At 43.9% G+C, this 16,764-nt stretch overlaps 1 non-coding gene across 1 annotated transcript; it reads right to left on the bottom strand.

Moving 5' to 3' along the window:
- Positions 1–1,961: 1,961 nt before the first annotated feature.
- On the bottom strand, positions 1,962–2,068 carry LOC128689197 (U6 spliceosomal RNA). Its single transcript, XR_008407132.1, has one exon. It is a non-coding gene; the product is annotated as a U6 spliceosomal RNA (small nuclear RNA).
- Between the last annotated feature and the right edge of the window lie 14,696 nt (positions 2,069–16,764).

The following is a 16,764-nucleotide window of genomic DNA, read 5'->3' as shown; positions in this document are numbered from 1 at the left end:
GATCACACTACTGGGTGTGAGGGTCACACTACTGGGTGTGGGGGGTCACTACTGGGTGTGGGGGTCACACTACTGGGTGTGGGGGTCACACTACTGGGTGTGGGGGGTCACACTACTGGGTGTGTGGGTCACACTACTGGGTGTGGGGGTCACACTGCTGGGTGTGTGGTAGTCACACTGCTGGGTGTGTGGTAGTCACACTGCTGGGTGTGTGGGAGTCACACTGTTGGGTGTGTGGTAGTCACACTGCTGGGTGTGTGGTAGTAACACTGCTGGGTGTGTGGGGGTCACACTACTGGGTGTGTGGGTCACACTACTGTGTGTGGGGGTCACACTACTGTGTTTGGGGGTCACATTGCTGGGTGTGGGGGTCACACTACTGGGTGTGGGGGTCACACTACTGGGTGTGGGGGTCACATTGCTGGGTGTGTGGGTCACACTACTGGGTGTGTGGGTCACACTACTAGGTGTGGGGGTCACACTACTGGGTGTGGGGGTCACATTGCTGGGTGTGTGGGTCACACTTCTGGGTGTGTGGGTCACACTACTGGGTGTGGGGGTCACATTGCTGGGTGTGTGGGTCACACTACTGGGTGTGGGGGTCACATTGCTGGGTGTGTGGGTCACACTACTGGGTGTGTGGGTCACACTATTGGGTGTGTGGGTCACACTACTGGGTGTGGGGGTCACACTACTGGGTGTGGGGGTCACACTACTGGGTGTGGGGGTCACACTACTGGGTGTGGGGGTCACACTACTAGGTGTGGGGGTTACACTACTGGGTGTGGGGGTCACACTACTGGGTGTGGGGGTCACACTACTAGGTGTGGGGGTCACACTACTGGGTGTGGGGGTCACACTACTGGGTGTGGGGGTCACACTACTGGGTGTGTGGGTCACACTACTAGGTGTGGGGGTCACACTACTAGGTGTGGGGGTCACACTACTAGGTGTGGGGGTCACACTACTAGGTGTGGGGGTCACACTACTAGGTGTGGGGGTCACATGGGGACGAGACAACAGAGTTCCTCAGTGGTAATGTCTTTGACAACAAACATGTCGAGAGAGACGAAGAAAGTTACTACACAGCCTGGCATTTCCCGTTCATCTTTAATCTGTTGGTTGTTGTGAGGGGAGGAGAGTGTGGCAGTGGGGTGTGTGGGGAGGAGAGTGTGGCAGTGGGGTGTGTGGGGAGGAGAGTGTGGCAGTGGGGTGTGTGGGGAGGAGAGTGTGGCAGTGGGGTGTGTGGGGAGGAGAGTGTGGCAGTGGGGTGTGTGGGGAGGAGAGTGTGGCAGTGGGGTGTGTGGGGAGGAGAGTGTGGCAGTGGGGTGTGTGGGGAGGAGAGTGTGGCAGTGAGGTGTGTGGGGAGGAGAGTGTGGCAGTGGGGTGTGTGGGGAGGAGAGTGTGGCAGTGGGGTGTGTGGGGAGGAGAGTGTGGCAGTGGGGTGTGTGGGGAGGAGAGTGTGGCAGTGGGGTGTGTGGGGAGGAGAGTGTGGTAGTGGGGTGTGTGGGGAGGAGAGTGTAACAGTTGGGGTATGTGGGGACTGTGGTGGGGAGGTTCGAGTGCTAACCTTTACCGCGTCTGAGACAGTTTTTACTCGGCCTCATCTTCACTTCGTGCTTTCTTATGGAAGGATAACTGTTGTTTACTCGCATATTGAGTTTGTGGATATTTTTCTTTTATATTTTATTTAAAAAACTTTACATCTTAACATAAAATAAAAATATATAAAATAAGTACAGTACGATCCTCAATCCAACAGAACATAAACTCACAAAATATAACAACACATTGTAACTAACACAAAAGAGGTTACCCATATACTCTCACAAATATTTCCATATAACATACTAAACAATAAGAAAAAAGAAAAAAAAAGGGTGATCCGACCCCTAACCTCATTAGAAAACTTTAGCAAACATAACTTACAGGTGACCACATTAACAGAGCCAAATATAAATGAAAATGTGGAACGCTTCACGATTTTGCGTGTCATCCTTGCGCAGGGGTCATGCTAATCTTCTCTGTGTCGTTCCAATTTTAGTATATGTACTGCCGAAGCAAGTACGAATGGATAATTAAAAGGGTAGCCTGGCCAACGGGCAGCACCTTGGAAGTGAAAAAAAAAAAACTACCGAAACAGGCCACAGATTAGACAGATTAGTTGCTTGGCTGGCAGGCACTGTTGTCTTAGTGTGAGTTAAGTATCACAAATCAGGATAAGATCAGATATCTGAGTGTGAGAGAAAAGTTCATTATATAGGAGTGGTGGAAGTATGAATGATGGTGGTGGTAGTTTGTTGGGCAGTATGATTGCTCTGTTAGGGTGAGCGCATAGTTCCCGCTATACCCCCCTTCCCTCCCCTTCGGCACCCGGTGGGAGGTGACGAATCTCTCCGACCGGTGGTCAGTCACTTGACTTACGGCTCCGGTCAAATCTGTAAGTATTCGTTCCACTTCTATATAAGTTATTATATGTTTGGGTTAAATAAGAGTTTCACTCTTATTTAAGGTTTTATGCTCTAAATTATTCCTGTCATGATTTGGATTTACTTCGTGTAACATCCGTTAATCTTCGCAATATATATATATATATATATATATATATATATATATATATATATATATATATATATATATATATACAGAAGGGTCTGTATATATATATACTTGTAAATGCATGTATATTTTGACCTTAAAGTAGTAACAAGACATACCTGAAAACTTGCATGTTTATGAGACAGAACAAAGACACCAGCAATCCTACCATCGTGTAAAACAATTACAGGCTTTCGTTTTGCACTCACTTGGCAGGACGGTAGTACCTCCCTGGGCAGTTGCTGTCTACCAAACTGGTCAGTTGGCAAGAACTCGTTTAAAATTGTTTATCTTATTATGTTATTATTGATTTTTCTATCTTTTCATTTCCATAAAAAGGAACCAGCCTTATCAAACACTCTTTCAGGGTCTGACAGGGCTGTTGAACCTTCACACTGAGCCAAGAGCGGAGGTCTGACAGGGCTGTTGAACCTTCACACTGAGCCAAGAGCGGAAACAATCAAACTTGTGGTTGATTCTTAAAGATTTAATGAGATTATTATTATTGACTTTGCTGGTAACGATAGTTAATGTGTCATATGAAAATATTCCAAGGTACTAGTGGCAGGTTGTGGGGATTTTTGAATGCCCGTATATTAGAATTTTCTAGAGGTAGTGTAATAGCCTTCTTCTCCCTCTGTCTTGAGATGCCTGTATGACTCCAAGAAGCCTATACCTGTTATAACTCTTTCGTGCCATACGAGAGTGCCATATACCAGGTGACACCTGTACAGGCAGATTGCACTTTCCTTACGAGAAACTAAGACTCTGTTGTTTACTGTGGTCCCGGAGTATTGTTGAGCTTATTTATGTCACAATGACTGATGTTTTGAGATATTGAGAGTGGGTGTTTAACACTCACAATTGCCAGCCATCAAACATTGGCGCTCCGAGCTGAGCTTCCCAGTGTAGGCTGGGCAGGCCATGTTTGAAGGCCGTGAGGGCAGTTTTCGTGTGAAGACTCAGAGGACAGAAAGTCTAATGTATTTTCCTGAGTGTATTAATGAGAAGACCCGGCAACTTTATTTATCGTGTGCTCCAACGTAACTGATTCGTTAAGTACAAGCAAGACCACTTCTTGTATGTGGAGCCTTGCAGGAATGTGCTACACGGCGTTTAAATTAGTGAGTGTTGACTATAATGATTTAATGACATTCAGAGACAGCTCTTATTAAATAGGGCAAGTTGATTGACGTCTCTTCCTTACATCATCCATCAGCCCAAGACATCAAACACTCAGGTAGCGCACCTGACGGACAGGTAGTCCAGTTTTTCCCTTGTTCATTATTTAGACTACAATCCATAATATGTACAAGGCAGGTAAGGACTTAATTAAAGGGTAGTGGTGTTAATAATAAGGTAAGTGGAAAGTTATATTAAGTTCTGGAGCTTCGTGTCAAGCCTCTTGATCTGTTCTACATGGACACTACATCACTTATCCTGGTGGTGATCCAGGAACCAGGTGTCACCAAGGACTCATCCTGGTAACAAGTGTCCAATGTATTTGTGATTGACAACCCATTGTTGAGAAAAGTGTTCACCAGATGTTGCTGTGTGTGTGTGTGTGTGTGTTTTGCGGTTGACATTTCTCTTCTTGGAAGACTGACCCCTAATTAACAGTCAGTAAAGGTAACTCAAAAAGTGTAGATGAATGGTTCAGAAAACCGACAAGATGATAAATTAGACACATGTGCAACACTTGGGTGTCTTTAATGAGGAAACGTTTCGCCACACACTGGCTTCATCAGTCCATACAAAGGAGAATGGTGAAGAACAGGAGGAGTTTGAAGTAATCAGTCCCTCAGCCTTGAGTCAATGTGGTCAGTCCATCAATCTTGAAAAGAATACAGCGTATTTGCGAAGAAGTAGCTTATATACTGTAGGCAGATGAGGTGCAGCAGTCGTAGGTGGTAACACATTTGTCCAATGTGGAAGTAGGTCGTGCCCAAGGGTTAGGTAAGTGAAGAATTCCCAAGTATTAAGTTCCCAAGAAGTTGCAGTGTCTGACAGGATTGTAGACGAATGGTTCAGAGAACCGACATGTTCATAAACTAGACACATGTGCAACACTTGGTATCTTTAATGAGGAAACGTTTCACCACACACTGGCTTCATCAGTCCATACAAAGGAGATTGATGGACTGATTACATCGACTCAAGGCTGAGGGACTGATTACCTCAAACTCCTCCTGTTCTTCACGATTCTCCTTTGTAAGGACTGATGAAGCCACTGTGTGGTGAAACGTTTCCTCATTAAAGATACCCAAGTGTTGCACATGGGTCTAATTTAAAAACTTGCCGGTTCTCTGAACCATTCATCTACAATCCTGTGGGACGTGATGGTGAGGTGTTGTCTCGACCCTTTATATGCCTTCCTTTGATGTATTGTGTTTATAGTTCCTTGATAATGTGATAAGTCACGAAAGCGCTTGGAATTCCACTATTCTTTCACAGACTGGGCAGGCGATGCAAAATGCTCCCAATAAAAAGTAGGGGCGCCATTGGTACACTAAGGGAAAACACCATAAGTGTCCGGGGCCCAAGACTGTTCAACAGCCTCCCATCAAGCATTAGGGGAATTGCCAATAAACCCCTGGCTGCCTTCAAGAGAGAGCTGGACAGATACCTAAAGTCAGTGCCGGATCAGCCGGGCTGTGCTCGTACGTTGGACTGCGTGCGGCCAGCAGTAACAGCCTAGTTGATCAGGCCCTGATCCATCGGGAGGCCTGGTCATGGACCGGGCCGCGGGGACGTTGATCCCCGGAATAGCCTCCAGGTAACCTCCAGGTAGTTGTTTTGCATATATATCAATATGAACACTGCAACTAGCCGGGGGATCGAACCCGTGTTGTTTTAGCCCGCCTGATGGTGAGCGAAAATCCAAGACGGGTTCGATCCCCTGGCTAGTCGCAGTGTTATTGATTAAATACCACTCGTTCGTGGTTACAATACTATGTATACTACTTGTGGAGGCTAGTACACCAAACAAGGAGTAGAATGAAATTAGCTCTGAGGCACCCACAATATCGTATGTCATTGGATCACGGTACAATACCTAGCTCTGCTGGGTGTGTGATTTTTTGTAGGATTGTATAGTCAGTGGGTTAGAGCGTCATGAGTTTTCGCTCACCAATTTTCGGTTGCCTTATTTGGCAAGATGAGCGTTGCTATTTAAGCCAAAATCGCAAGTTTTACCTATTCGGCACGACATTATATATTATTTATTTATTCATTCGGTGACTGGTTTTGCTGAAGGGTGGCCTCACCTGTGTCATAAAGAGCGGAACGAGAAGCTAATATCAAGGTAACTAACAGGTGAGACCATGTCTTGGAGTCTTGGGAATTCATGTAACATATTTGGCTTCTGTTTTTTAAACGTTTTACTGTGTAGTCTGTCCCGTTGCGATGATCCTTCCCCTCCCATCCTTCCTTTCCATTATGCTGCCTCCCTACCGTTCTGACTACCCTTCCATCCTTTCCCCTCCATCATGCTATCTGTCTCCCGTCTTGACTACCTCATTCTTCCCTCTTGCTGCCTCCCTCACATTTTTACCCCACCTATCCTTCTAGCTGACTATGAGTATCTATCCCCTTTTCTATTTGTTTTTTTTTCTCATGTTAATCTTTTCCACTTCTTTCATTCCCATCCTTTCTGCGAGATCTTTTCCATCCTATCATTCCCTTCCACTATAATTCTCTCTTCTCCACGTCCAGCTTTCTCTCCAGTGTATAATTCTCTCTGCTTCCCATGATGTCCCCTTCCCTCCTAGTTCCCCCCCCTCCTCTCTCCTACCTTCCCAGTGACCCCTCCTCTTCTAGCTTCCCCTCGCACCCAATCTATCTTTCCCCTCTCGTGGCTATCCTGCCCTCCCAAGCGTCCCCTCCTCTCCTAACCTTTGCTCCCTTCTCTCATCCATTTCCTTCATTGTGTTCCCAACTGTTTTGGTACCAAGCCTTTCCTTCTCTCTCCTCCCCTTGTAAAGTTTCCATTTTTGTTCCTAGCCTTTATAAAGCTTCCCATTCTCTCCTTTTCCCTCCCTTTATAATGCTGTATCTACACTCTCACCTCCCTTTATAACTCTTACTCTGCTCTCTCACCTCTTTATAAACCTTCCTATTCAGTCCCACAGGCTGAGGGACTGATCGCCTCATAATTACTTCTATTGTCTCCTGTGTTATATTTGCCTGTATTCAACTTGGTAATCTGTAAGTAAGCTGACGCTTGAAAACAACCAGTAGTTGGCGATTTCCCTAATACAGGAATGGAACGTGCTGATGAGTTCTGGTCTCGAGCTTTTCATTGGTGGTATTTTGCTCCGTTTTCTAAGCTTTTTTGCTTTCATATGTACTGATTTCATTGTACGGGTTTGGGACCAGTTCCTCTAAAACTTTCTAGGTGTAGATTATGAAGTATCTTTCTCGTTTTCGTTCCAGAGAGTGCAGTTCAAGGGACCTTAAGCATTCCCAAAAGCTCAGAAGCTTGACTTAATTTTGTACTATCACCGAAGGTTCTCTTTACGTTTTCCAAGTCTGCAATATCTCCTACCTAGTAGGTGACCGTTAGTATAAAGCAATATTCCAGCCCAGAGATAACAGGAGACTTGGCTCAACATACAGCCTCAGCCACAGTTTTGAGTCATCATTTGCGAATAATACCAAAATGAGCATAAAAATCACCTCAGTAGCAGACACGAAAAAAAATTGCAGAAGGTGATGTCAGCAGGTGGGCAGGAGAACAACATGATGTTCATTGGTGATAAGTTCCAGCTGCTTAGATAAAGAAAGAATGAAGAACTCAAAAGGAACTGTAAACAAAACCCAAGAGGATCATCAAATAGAACGAAAGGAACATGTAAAAGACCCGGAAGTAATTTTGTCGGCTGATCTTTCTTTCAAAGAACACAGTAAGACAGCTATTACAACAACCAGAAAAATGAGGAAGTAGATAATGAGAACATTACAAAATAAGGAAAATAGTGCCAATGGTAACATTACTCAAATCGCTTACTTAGTATGGATGGCCTTGTTCAGGGCGTGAGAGATATTAGGACTAGAACAGAAACAGAGATCATTTGCTGCTCGCAGAGGTGATAAAGTATTTAAATTACTGGGAATACTTCAGTCCTAAATATGTACTTGCTGGAGCGAAGGAAAGATATGATAATATTAGGTTTATCGCCTTTTTTATATAATAATAATATATGATAGTATGTACGTTGAAAATATTTGAGAATCTAGTCTTAAATCTGCACACTGCCACAACACCATATTGGAGTGAGATATGAGAGGAAGTGTAAAATAAACTCGATGAAAAACAGGGGAGGCGTGGTCACAATAAGGGAATAATGTATCAGCATCGGTGGGTCTACACTGTTTAACATATTACCGAAGGATATCAAGAAACACTGCTGGGACAAGTGTAGACGTCTTCAAGGGAAACTGGACCAGTATCTCTACCAAGTGCCAGATCAACCAGGCTGTTATATTTCTGTGAAGCAGCAGGCGCCAGCAACAATAGTCCTGGTGACCAGACAAGTCTTGCTAAAGGCCGGGCTCCGGGAGTAGAAAAACTCGCGACACTCAACAAAGGTATATCCAGCCTATTATTTTCCTTGCGGTTACTAGAGTAACATTGATATGATCCTTGAATATGAGATCCTTTGATACCATCACTTCCAAGTCTCTCACTTTGAACTTCATCTCTGTTCTCCGATTCGAGTTTATCTTGAAACATTTTTCAATATTTAATTCCTCAGTTTTTCCATAGCAGAGTAACTGAATTTGTTCTTGTTGAACATCATATTGTCAGTATCCTACTGGAAGACTTGGTGTATATCAGCTTGAAAGTTGGCTGTGGCCCCGATGGACGCTACTCTCATACAAATTCTAGTATTGTCTGGTATCGTTGGGTTTAACTGCAACCCAAATTGCTCCCGCTAGTGGGCACACTGGCAGAGACAATAATACTCAGTGATAAACCCTTGTTAAATAAACTGGAACGCATTGAATAAGCTTCGTTAATCAAGAGCTGCAACCTACAATAATATTGTCGACGAAAGTTATTGAGTGTCGCCTACACAGCATCCCTGGAGGTCACCACCTGCTTCAAAGACATCAACAGTGGAGCTTCTCTTCACAAAAGAGGCAATAGAGTTCTGGCAGAGAATTACAGGACAGAACTAACGTCACTCATCAAAGAATTTTTTGAAAGGGTGATGAGACGTCAAATTACGATCTTTATGGAAAAGCATTATTTGTACCAGCCACTCCAGCATGCGTTTAGAGCGAGAAGATCATGTTTGTCACAGCTACTAAACTATAATGACAGGTTTATGCAAGTCTTGGAAGAAAATCAAAATGCAGATGTAACTTACACAGATTGGAGTCATTTGACAGATGAGGTCATGGAGTGATAGCATATAAAATTAGAATAACAGGAAAAGTAAGGAAGAGTAGTAGTAATACTTGGTGTAAGAAGCAGTAAGACTCTCGAAGCTCCATCAAAAATATATTGATAGAGAGTTTTCTAACAAATAGAACACCAAGAGTAGTAGTAAACAGCACAAAATCTAACCTTAGCATTGTAAAAAAAAATATATTGTACCCCAAGGCACGGTCCTGGCACCTTTGCTGTTTCTCATCCTCTAACAGATACAGAAAAAAATACTCATAAAAATACTCGCCACAGCTTCGTATCATTATTTTCAAATATTATGGAAGCAAGCATGAAATATCCTTAGTAGGCAACATGGAGAAAAAATGCAAGAGGATATAAAATAACATAGTGTTCAGCGGTGACAAATTACTGTTGCTCAGATATGAAAAAAATGTATTCAAAAGGGACACGATATACAGAACACAGGAGGATCATCAGATAGATCGTAAAGAGCATGTGAAGAACTTGCTGACCTGTAGTTTAGAGAGCCCAGTAAGCCAAACATTGGGAAAGCTAGGTAATGGCGGGGTGGATAATGAGAAAGCTCAAGACGAGAAAAATGTTGCAAGTGACGCTATTCAGGATTTATCTCAATTTTTTTTTTCTCGTCAAGTGTGCATGAACCTCCTGAGAGTAGAGCCAAATGTGAAAAAAAAGTATTATAGAATGTTTCACAATTTTTTTTAATGTTCCTTTTAGCTTGTGTGTGGCACGAGTGATGAAGTTTATGCTCTTTATCGGAAATTTCTCAGGGTAAGTTTTCTCTCCTGTTTTGTTTGTGATATTCACAGTTCTTTTTCTTTTGTAAATTTCTCTACAGAATCTTTTTACTGTACATTTAAGCTTTTAGAATTTCTCAGCGGAACTTATTTTTTTCATCAGACTTTGTACTCTTCTTCAGTCAGCTTTCACATGCGTTGATCTGGGTTAAGAGTGCTGGGAAGAATTTTCCAGGGAATGTTTGTTGCTGTTCCATCGCTGTCAGTTCTTAGGAGTGTTGATATTCGCTAAGCATTTTCTACTGTCGGCTTTTAGGTTATCCAAGAATGAATTTGTTTGTGTGCGCTTCAGTGAGTTTGTGATCAGCGTTTATTATGCTCCAGATTCTCCGAATACTTCTTGTTTAACGTCAAACTTTGCTTTTTTTTTTTTAACTTCTAAAAGTTTGTTATTTGTTGACTAAAATGCAAAATTTTAGCAATATTGGCCTCAGTTTTAGTGTTTTCCTGTCATGATACGAGTATTTCTCTCTCTCTCTCTCTCTCTCTCTCTCTCTCTCTCTCTCTCTCTCTCTCTCTCTCTCTCTCTCTCTCTCTCTCTCTCTCTCTCTCTCCCGCATATATTATCCCTTCCCTTCTTCATTCCCCGTTCTTCTCTCGCTGCCTCCACGGTAAAAAACAATGTGTTGGGTGCAAGTTGCGCTCTGTGTTAACATATTTGAATTAATTTTTCATTACGATACTTTGGTTGGTGATTATAGTGAGCTTTGTGTGTGTTATAGAGGGTGGGTTGGGGCGGAGGATGTTGGTGGGGAAGGAGTGGAGGGTGGGTGGGGAGAGGCGCCTTTCATTACCTCCCTCATCTCCATGTTTTAATGGTTGCTAGTCCCCCTCCTCCCCCTCCCCACCCATCACTATCCCAGGATGCACCTCCTCCATCAACATTCACGGCCCCCAACACGGATCCACACCCACCACCTTCGTCCATGTCCCCACGCCGTCATCCACACCCCACCAACATCCACACTCCCACCCTCCCAGGCCAGTTCCTAACCCGTACACACGCATAACCGCCCACCCATGCCCATCCTCCCACCCGTTGCTTCACACTCGTGCCCACCTGCCCATGTCTGTAAAAATCGGTGCACGTAAAGTATGGGTATATAACCGTGATTGTGGGTTTGCAGCAAGAGGTTGTGGATGTCTAAGACATGAACACATCTGTAGGCCTGACCACATTTGTAGTTGTAAGTTTGTTGCTTTGTAAGTCGTGGATGCTTGTTTGTAGGCCTGGGAGTTGATTTGTACAGGATTTGGCAGCGGCTTCTGAGCCTCAGAATTTCTTAGAGGTAAGTGGATAGGCCATTGTAATAGTGAATGGCTGGTAAACACTTCTGAGGCGTACACTGCTGGGAGTTAGAGCCATCTGTGGGTCAGCATTTTCATTTCATCAACTGACTTTATCTCGTTGACATCATAATGCTGTACGAATGTGTTCCAGACTCGAGTCATCCTGGGGATAAATGGTCTCAGATGAAGTGATGTTCTGGAGAATGGTACAGTCAGAGTGAAGTTGCTGCTTGCCGCCCGTTTTGTGGTGTAGACGCTCACTTCTCGCTGTCCTCGGAGTGGAGCCAAGTGTGGTACTTTAACAATATTGGCCTTGTACATAACAGTAAGGGCGGCCACATCCCTCGTGTGTTGAAGGCTCTACCTGGAGGGCATTCCGGGGGTCAACACCTGCGCGGCCCGGTCCATGACCAGGCCTCCTGGTGGATTAGGGGCTGATCAACGAGGCTGTTACTCCTGGCCGCACAAAGTCCAACGTACGAACCACAGCTCGGCTGATCCTGCACTGACTGTAGGTATCCGTCCAGCTCCCTTTTGAAGACAACCAGGGACATATTGGTAATTCCCCTTATGGCTGGTGGGAGGCTGTTGGACACTTGTTGTGTTTTCTCTTATTGTAGCAAATGGCACCCATATTTTTCACTGGGGGTATGTTGCATCGCGTGCCAAGTCTTTTGCTTTCGTAGGGAGTAATTTCTGTGTTCAGGTTAGGGACCAGTCCCTCCAGAATCTTTCACGTGTAGATTATAATGTCAAGTGTTTCCAGGCGTTCCCAGTAGTTAAGGTGTTTGTTGGAACTTATATGTGCAGTAAAGGTTCTCTGTACACTCTTTAGATCTGTAATTTCACTTGCCTTGAATGGGGATGTTAATGTACAGCAGTATTCCAGCCTAGAGAAAACTAAGTGATTTAAAAAGGATCGTCACTGACTTGGCATCTCTTGTCTTGAATGTTCTCATTATCCATCCTATCAGTTTCCTTGCAGATGTGGTAGTGGCATTGTTGTGATCCTTGAAGGTGAGATCCTCAGACATTACCACTCCCAGGTCCTTCACATTACTTTTCCGCTATAATGTGTGATTAGTTTGTAGTATACTCAGTTCTAGCTATTATTTCCTCAGTTTTCCGTAACGGAGTAGTTGGAATTTGTCTTCATTGAACATCATATTGTTCTCCGTTGCCCATCAGTTTATATTTTCTTGGAGATTTACCTTGTCCTCAGTGGATGACACTCTCATGCAGATCCTAGTATCGTCTGCAAAGGATGATACGGTGCTATGATTTACATCTCTGTCTGTGTTTGATATGAGGATGAGGAACAGAATAGGGGCGAGTACTGTGCCTTGTGGAACAGAGCTCTTCACTATGGCAGCTAACGATTTAACTCTGTTTACCACTACTCTTTGTGTTCGATTGGTTAGAAAGTTAGAGATCCATCTGCCTACTTTGCAGGTTATAACTTTAGCACGCATTTTGTGTGCTATTACACCATGATCATTTGTTAAAGGCTTATGCAAAATTTGTGTATGCTACACCTGCATTCTGTTTGTTTTCCAGTGCCTCCAAGACCATATCATAGTGGTCCAGTAGTTGCGAGAGGCAGGAGCAGCCTGCTCTGAACACATGTTGCCCTGGATTGTGCAATTTTTGGGAGTCCAAGTGGTTTGCAATCCTGCTTCTTAGAACTCTTTCAAAGATTTTTATGATATGGGACGTTAAAGCTATTGCTCTATAGTTTTAGCTATTGCTTTGATGCCACCTTTATGGACTGAGGCTATATCCGTTGTTTTTAGTGACTGTGGAATCTCGCCTGTGATCAGAATTAGTTGTTTTTGATATTGTTAGGTTTCTTAACAGGCCCTCATTCTTTGTGAAAATAGTCCAGTGTGTTCTCCAGTCTTGTTGGCTCCACTATCTGCTGACTTAGAGTGTGTTCATTGCAGAAATTCAGCAGCTCCTGTGTGTGTGACTTTTCATCTACACTGCCTCCAGGAATTATTTCTGCTACAACATTATTTACTACATTCTTCCATTTTGTGTGTCTTTTATTGAAGTCACCAAGCAGCTAGATGTTTGGTGATGGGGCTGGAAGGTTTTCCAGACAGTAGTCAATTTTTGATAGCTCTTCCTTGAACTGTTGGGAAGTTGCATCTGGTGGCTTATATACAAGTACAATGACTAAGTTTTGGTTCTCGATTTTTATTGTTACAACTTCAACTATATCATTTGTTGTATTTAGTATCTCTTTGCAAATGAGCTACTCTGACATACAGGCCAACCTCCCCTTGTTGCCTGTTCTTTCTGTCACATCTGTAAAGGTTGTACCCAGGTATTCATATTTCCTAGTCGAAGTAATAATTTTTGTGGGTCTCTGTGAAGGCTGCAAACATTTCATTTGACTCCCCTAGAAGTCCACCGATGAAAGATTTTTTTTTGTTGGTGGATGGCTTAAGGCCCTGTATATTAGAAATTATTAATGAGGTTGTGTTGCATGTTTGTTGGGGGGATTTTGTTGTTTGTATCAGTAATTGAGTCTGGAGGCGCCACTGGCTGTGCCTCCAGTCCAATAAGGTTCCAAGGTGGTGAACTATTTTGGTTATTTCTTTCCATTTTCTTTCTTCGTTTCTTACCACTAAAAAATCACTTGGAGTGGAGTTGTCATAACTGCTGTAACTACTATTTGTTTTACGGGGTGCGTACCTCCTGGTACCACCCATCTTAGGGTGGAAGAATGTGCGAGAGGTAGAACAACACACTCCTTTAGACAGGACGTCGCGGCATTTTTTAGGATGCTCAAAGTTGCATGTCCCATTTGTTATCCCTGATATTCCATGCTTACAGGTCCCCCAAGCATAAAAATTGCATCATTTTGCTTTTGGTTTGATGCAATTCGTACTGGATGTATTCCTAGAACTGCACTAGTCCTCGATAGTCAAGCCAGAGACACCACCATCTGTTTTCAGGAGGCCAACAATTTTGCTGAATTAACAGATCTATCCAGGCTGGGTCCAGGCGAGAGATGAGGAGTCTTGTTCTGTTCTCTACTCTGCCAAGAAGTCGCATATGAGATGGAGGACAGGCAGTCCAAGAAAGTGGAGCATGCTGAAGGTGTGAGCGTACTTGTGCATCGTACAGAATCGTGCAACTTCTATTGTCGAGCAGATACTAGATACGTCGAAGTACCGTAATGGTTGAACAACAGATCAGCAGCAGAGTAACCTTTCCTGAAGCCATATTGACGATCACAAAGTAGTGAGTGGTAGTCAAAAAAATCTGTCATTTGTCTTGAGATAATTGTTTCAAGGATCTTACCAGTGATTGACAGGAGTGACACTGGTCTGTAGTTACTGATTTCTGCTCTGCTCTTCTTTTTGTGAACAGGGACTACATTTGCCTCTTTCCATGGAGAGGGCCATTTACACTGTACTAGGCAGTGCTGAAAGATGCGAGTTAGAGGTGCTGCTAGCTGGTCTGCACATCTTCTCAACAATCTTGGGCTCAACTTGTCTGGGCCCACAGCCTTTTCTTGGTCAAGTGATTTAAGAAGGAAATGCACCTCCTCCTGCCTTATTGTCACCACTGACAGTTTTGACACAGTTCTTGCAGCTAGCCAAGGAGGGTCCCTTGCTGGATCAGGAACTTGCATTTTGGTAGCAAAGTGTTCAGCAAAGAGGTCCGCCTTCTCTTGACTACTAGTAGAGGTGGTCCCATCCTGTCGATTTAGAGGTGGAATAAGTTCATCAGGCAGATAACCTTGTCTGTCCTTGACCAGGGACCACCAGGTTTTGGAGCCTACCCTACCTGATGCTAACTTTCTTTTAGTGTCCACCTCCCATTTAGCAATGGCCCACTTTTGAACATCACCCATATGCCTACAGGCTTGCATGTGCAAGTTCCTGTTATAGGTGGTAGGATGTCTCTTATACCTTCGCCATGCTTTGTACTTAGCAGTAGCAGCCTCTCTACAACGAAAGCCAAACCAAGGCTGATCTGTAGGCTTTGTCACATATTGCCGGTGAGGAATGTGTTCTTGTTGCAGATTAAGGATGTGTCCAGTGAAGGCTTTCACTTGGTTGTCAACATCCCCCTGGAGAAGAGCATTCCAGTCGGTGGTGGCGAGCTCAGAGCAAAGGGCTGGCCAATTACCTCTTTCCCATAGCCAGGTTGTGCGTGTGGACTCCTCACCTCCTCACCTCTCTCTCCCTCTCTCTCTCTCCCTCTCTCTCTCCCTCTCTCTCTCCCTCTCTCTCTCTCTCTTCTCCCTCCTTCCTTTCCCCTTTCTTCTTCTGTCTTCCCCCTGTCATTTCCCCCACCGTTTTTCTATAACCAAATACTCTTACATTTTCTTTGCCTCTCTTGTTCACCCTTTCCCCTTCTCTTGCATTACTTCCCTTAATCCCCTTCCCCCAATCACCCTCCACACTTGGTACTCGCCCCTTCACCCTCACCGTAAGGTTTTGACACAGTTGTGCTCCCTTTAATCTAGATACACCCAGGCAGGCATTCCCAGTCTTCTCCCCTTGACTTGTAGCTCCTTGACTATTCACAACCCTGGCACTGCCTTTAATTTACCTTCATCTCTCCCCTTTCTCCGCCTCATTTCCTCTTCAATCCCTGCAATTTTCCGTCATTTCCACTGGTTAATCCTTAGCCTTATTTTTGGTTCACCCTTCAATTTCTTCATTCGAGTTTCCATCCCTTGAGCTTCTTTCACCTTACTTTTTTTCATGTTTTATAACCCCTTTACTTTCCTTTTCATTCCTTTCCTCTATTATTATTTTCACATCTCTTCGAGTTTACCCTTCCAGGTTCTCTAATTTTCATTCGAGATCCTGCAAGTCTCCTTCCACGTTTTCAGTTCTTCCGGGTCCTCCAGGATGAAGAGTAATGCAGCAGGCTACTGATCCATGCTGCTGACTCTTCACTGTATCTCTTTCTAGTCACAAGCAACATTTGTTACCATAAACCTTTGTAAATCTCCTCCAGCATGGCTCAATTCTCCTCGTTTACCTCCATCCCTACTCATTTATTTCTAACCGTCTTAGTTCGTATTCACCTTTCTCCAGCTTTTTCATCCATTCGCAGTAAACTTCCAACCTCTCTCCCTTTACCTTAACCTTTTGACTTCCCCATCCCTATCCTCTTCTCTCAGGTTCTTCTACTTTGTTTCCCTTCATTTTGGATTTTGTTCTTTTGTCTAGTCAGTCATTGAAGAAGGTTAGTGTGTCAGTCTTCCATTGTTCTCGTTGCCTTCTATCTGCAACTTGATAAATTAGACACATGTGCAGCACTTAGGTATCATTATTGAGGAAACGTTTCTCTACAGAGTGGTTTCATCAGTCCATACAAAGGAGACTGGTGAAGAATAGGAGTAGTTTGAGGTAATCAGTCCCTCAGCCTTGAATCGAAGTAATCAGTTCATCAATCTTGAAAAGAACACAGCATAAATACTATAGAGAGGTGAGGTGAAGCAGTCATGCTTAAAGGTTTAGGCAAGTGAAGAATTCCTTGTATCAGGATCCCAAGATGTTGCTGTGTCTGACAGGAATGTAGATGAATGGTTCAGAGAGCCGACACGTTGATAAATTAGACACATGTGTAACACTTGGGTATCTTTATTAAGGAAACGTTTCACCACACAGTGGCTTCATCAGTCCATGC

This window comes from Cherax quadricarinatus, chromosome 21 (assembly GCF_038502225.1).
Source record: "Cherax quadricarinatus isolate ZL_2023a chromosome 21, ASM3850222v1, whole genome shotgun sequence".
Classification (NCBI taxonomy): Eukaryota; Metazoa; Arthropoda; class Malacostraca; order Decapoda; family Parastacidae; genus Cherax; species Cherax quadricarinatus.
Note: the sequence above shows the minus strand (reverse complement) of the source record. Positions and strands in the feature narration are given on the sequence as shown.